This window comes from Prosopis cineraria, unplaced genomic scaffold (genome assembly GCF_029017545.1).
Source record: "Prosopis cineraria cultivar Desert tree isolate PC_DT_omini unplaced genomic scaffold, ASM2901754v1 PC1825, whole genome shotgun sequence".
Taxonomy (NCBI): Eukaryota; Viridiplantae; Streptophyta; class Magnoliopsida; order Fabales; family Fabaceae; genus Prosopis; species Prosopis cineraria.
The window spans coordinates 22,520-27,434 of record NW_026557150.1 but is presented as its reverse complement, the minus strand read 5'-3'; the positions used below and the strand labels follow the sequence as shown (position 1 = coordinate 27,434).

At 35.7% G+C, this 4,915-nt stretch overlaps 1 pseudogene; it reads left to right on the top strand.

Annotated features, from left to right (window-relative positions):
- The first annotated feature begins 92 nt into the window (after positions 1 to 92).
- On the top strand, positions 93 to 3,835 carry LOC129300960 (plant UBX domain-containing protein 1-like; annotated as a pseudogene).
- The last annotated feature ends 1,080 nt before the right edge of the window (positions 3,836 to 4,915 follow it).

Here is a 4,915-nt window from a genome sequence, read left to right as displayed (position 1 = left end):
CTGACTTATTCAATTGAATGATTCACAATTGTTTACTTGATCTGCTGTTTTACTTAATGTTCTTTCTTTTCTGCTGTATTTTATGCCACCAGGCCAAGCTTGCAGCTATCAAGGAAAGGTTTGGACGAGAGATCCGTGTATTCGAAACATCTTCAGTTCTGCAGCACCAAATGCTACAGCTAACAATGGTAATGGCACTTAACTTCTACACCCCATAGATTTATGCATAAAGAGTTATATATATATATATATATAATCTGACTCAGGTGTTCTGAATGAACTGTATTTTCTTGTTGGCATTTTGATGGCAGAAGAGACTGATGATTTCTATGAGTTCACCGCTGAAGATTATTATCAACTGTTGGCTACTAAAAAGGAAGGTAAGAATTCTACTTCATTTCCTATGACCCAAGAATGAGGTGTATCGGCCACAAACTGCCATATATTAATGGTTCTGTTTTATTGGAAGATATGTTAATTTATTTAAATTCTAACTTTAATTAATTAGTAATTAAAGGAGATATATGTTTACCACATTGATTTGCGCTTTATTAAAGATGTTTGTAAAACATGATTTTTTTTTTTTTTGGGGCACCATCTGAATTGTATAGGCCTAATATGCTAAGGATAATTATTTCCAAGGACCACTAAACATATTACCTTCTACTTGGAGGTGTATTTTTTATTGTAATCATGCATGGGCATCCATTCACATTGTAAATAGTTTCAATCAATATTTAATACTCCCTCCGTTTTTTGAGAGGTTGGATGTTAAAAAATGTAGATATTTTTAGTTTTTCAAGTTGTAATTTTTACGTCTTTTTTTTTTCAAAAATGCTCCTATTAAATAAATCACTTTAAATTTATTTTGGGGGTGAAACACCCTATTAAATAGAGGTAAATATAGAAAAATAGAGTTAATTTGAAGACAAGTAATTACTTTATTAGGAGATGAGATTCGGTAAACATGCCTTACATTTTTGAATGAAAGAAGTAAGGGTGAAGGAAAATTGTGTACATTTTAGGAAAATCATTAAAGTTGAGTGATGTTTCAGGATGCACACAGAATGAGCATTCAATTTTTTTTGTGAATATTGAAATTTAAGTATATTAGTTCTGTGCAGATTAATTCTTGAAGACTCGCAAGATCCGAGAAGCAGAAGAGGCGGCTCGTAGGTCAAGAATGACCAAAGTATTGTCTTTTTTTTTTATTTTGATAGTCTTTACTTGTTTTTTCAAAGAGTTATAAAATTTGTAATGCTAGAATTGATAAATCTTTGACAGGTAAGCCTATCTTATAAATTTATTTGATCATGTGTCCAGGCTTGTGTATTAGAGTTCGCTTTCCTGATAATCACACATTAGAGGCTACATTTCACCCTTCCGAAACACTTCAAAGTTTAGTGATTTACTCACCAAAGTGATTGCACACCAGAACAGCCATTCTGTATATGTAAGCATATTGATAACTTCTATCAGGTCAAAACTTTTAAATGACCGTTCTCTTCAATTTTGGAGTTTGGAATGGATAATGACCAATTTTGCCTTTGAATACCTTAGGTAGTGATTGGATTGGTAGGTTTGGATTTGAAATTTGGATTTTAAATCTCATATTGCAAATCCATGTATTTTTAATTATTTGTTTGGGTAGTTTAAATGACAAAGATTATTACTATTAGGTACTATTTCAAGGATGCATGTGGAAATTTGAAAAATAACAAGGATGTATAAAAGATGTTAAATTATGAAGGAATTAATGTAAATCCAAGCTATAAATTTGTAAGTCCCAAATAGAGGATTTGGCCCCAAATATAAATGTTATCAAAACATAGCATTAACTCTTTTACCACCAGCTCACTCTGCCCAAAGTCATATCTGACATCTTGATATGGATCATAAGCTATATTGTTATTCTATATGGCCTCCCTTCGAAACTTTTTTTTTTTTTTGGGGGTGATGCAGATACTACTCCCCCAAGGAAGCTGATTAAAGAACATGTCTCAAGATTTTTATGCTGCTGGCTTTGTCCCGGTGCCATCGTGTACTTTTCTCATAATACTCCCCTAGGTGAGTTCATGCAATCAGTGGAATCTTTAGTGCATATTGTCCTTTGACCTGTTCTTGATTTTACAGTGTGTTTTATTAAGTTTAGTTTCGTTGGGTGATCAGGACTTTTGTTTTGCAAACCCACATGTTCTTTTTGATGTCATGGTTTGGTTGCTATGGTTGATTGTTGTTGAGGCGCATGGACATGTGTTTGTGAGGCTTTACTAGGGTTTTCTAATTTTCTATAATATGCATGACTACATATCTTTTAATTTTGAATTTCATTCGCTGTTCAGATTATTAATTTGGGATAATGAAATTTTTAATCCCTCAAATTATCTTAGTTATCAATCTAGCCCCTTAAATTTAATTACACTTAGCATTTGTAAAATTACATTCAATTTACGCATAGTACATTGATAGAGTACCACGTGACTAGCATAGAATGTAGGGCAACTTAGACAGCTAGAGGATGGAATTGAGGAGATGAACGTGGGACCTGGGCACAATCAACCAGTCGGGAACATGACTAGCATAGAAAGTGGAGATGAGGGGATGGGAAGGAAACAACTAGCACATCACTTTGAGGAGGTTCCACCACCACCAATTTAGCCACGACTGCATGATTTATCAGTGTTTAATTATTTAGTTATTGTATTTTCTAGCATTATAAATATTTGGTTCGGTTATATAGGAGTGGTCCATCGGGTGTTATTAGTCTCCTTGGCTGATAGAATTGGACGAGTGAGATTCTCGCTCACCCTTTCTAGTAGATTATTATTTAGTTGTGAACAATGAGGTTCATGTGTAAAGGCTGTGGTAAACTTTTTTCACTTTCTAAGGCATTCACTAAGAATTGACTTTCTAATAGATTTTTTTTTTCTCCTCATAGATGAGGCTAGCAAAGAGCTAGAGAAAGAAACAACAAAGCCAACCAGAGTCTAATTGTGAGTGTAAGGCTGTGGTAAACTGTTTTCACTTTCTAAGCAACAGAGTCTAATTCAATAATGTTTATTACTAATTAATTATAATTGTATTAGTGTAAAGGCTGTGGTAAACTGTTTTCACTTTCAAAGGTTAGAAAGAGAAAACAGTTTACCACAGCCTTTACACTAATACAATTATAATTAATACCTTAGAAAGTGAAAACAGTTTACCACAGCCTTTACACTAATACAATTATAATTAATTAGTAATAAACATTATTGAATTAGACTCTGTTGCCTTTGTTGTTTCTTTCTCTAGCTCTTTGCGGGCCTCATCTATGAGGGGGAAAACAGTGCTTAATATGTCTTGTTTGAATGTAATCTTCAGGTGAAAGCAGCATGGCTAACATACAGGGCCCTTCCTACTAGAGGATGTCGTGTCTTTGAAGGGGTTGGATGTAGCTAATGACCATGGCCAGCAATCTGAACCTGTACAGTCTGCACCTGAACCTGTTGAAGCTTCACAAACCCCTGCTGTTCAAGAACGCAAGCCTGCTGATAAAAAGCTTGTCAAGCCGAAGTGGTTAAAAATGTGACATCAATTATTCATGATTGAAGGGGCCTGCATTTGTTCTTTAGGGTAGCGATCATGACTTTGGGCGGTGATTGCTGCAGGGGAAATTCGCTTGTGCTTGATGTGGAACTATATATGGATTAATTAATGTTCCCGTGAGGCGGCTTTTTCATGTGGTTAAATTAACGTTACCTCTATGATTGTTTATGTTGAAGTGGGTACACAAGAACCTTCCTCAGTGTATCGTGATGAATCCAAAAGCATGCTGCCTAGTTGCTTCTCTCTTCCATTTGTCAGTACTTTGTAGATAATTATCTGTAGCCCTGAGTGGTTTTCCTTCCTTCTGCTAATGTTGCATGCATCACGGAAGGTATCGACGCCTGAGACTTTTTTTTTTTAAAATGGTGAACATTCTCTAATGCAAGCATGGAATCTTGAGATGGCTGTTGCTTCTTGCTAATGCTATCCTGTAAGTTCGTCTGCTCTGTGGGCTTCTAGAACTTGAGAGCGTAAGGTATTGTTTCGCCTGCACGGATCAGGATATGCCTATTGTGTAGGTACCTGCACTTGTTGGTGCCGAGTGTGTTGCCTAGTTTAGTCATCTTTCTTGATGAACATTCTTGAGGAGAATTATCAGCCACATTGGCAGCACATGAAAACCCTGGATTTGTATTTCGTTTGCACAATGTTTGGATGCACAGGCATTTAGATTTGGATTTGGGTTAAATTTGTTGTTTAGATAATTAATGCATATATTTGGATTTGAAATTTGAAATTAATGTATAGATTTTCAAATTTAGTTCTACCCTTAAATTTTTTGTAATTTGTAACTTGAAATTCTTTCAAAATTTTTATTTCAAATTTTATTGCAATCTCTTTGTAATTTGATTGGCTTGTCGGTGGTGTTGAACGAGACCAAATTGTCGACGGCAATTGGGACCAGATTACCAACATTGCCGACTGGGATTAAGTCATTGTTGCTGACTAGGAATGGATGGTTGACACCAACCAGAATTGGAAGATTGACTTTCATTGTGGTTGAACTATCTACGCCAACTAGGATCAACTTCCATCGAGATTAAACTGTATGTGACAATTGGGACTGGAGTGCAAGCAACGGCTATGCTAGGATTGGACGGTTGACTTTCACCAAGAGTAAATTGCTAGCATTGGTTGGGGCAAGATTATTGGCACTAACCAAGACAGGATTGTTGGTGTCGATCGAGATTAGATAGCAGCTTGCAATCAGGATTTAATGGCCAACTCTCATTGTGACCAAGATTGGAACAACGACCTCAATTGAGAGTAGATTGCTGATAGTTTGATCTTGGTAGGTGCTTGCCATCCTATCTCAGTCGGTGCTTGCAAT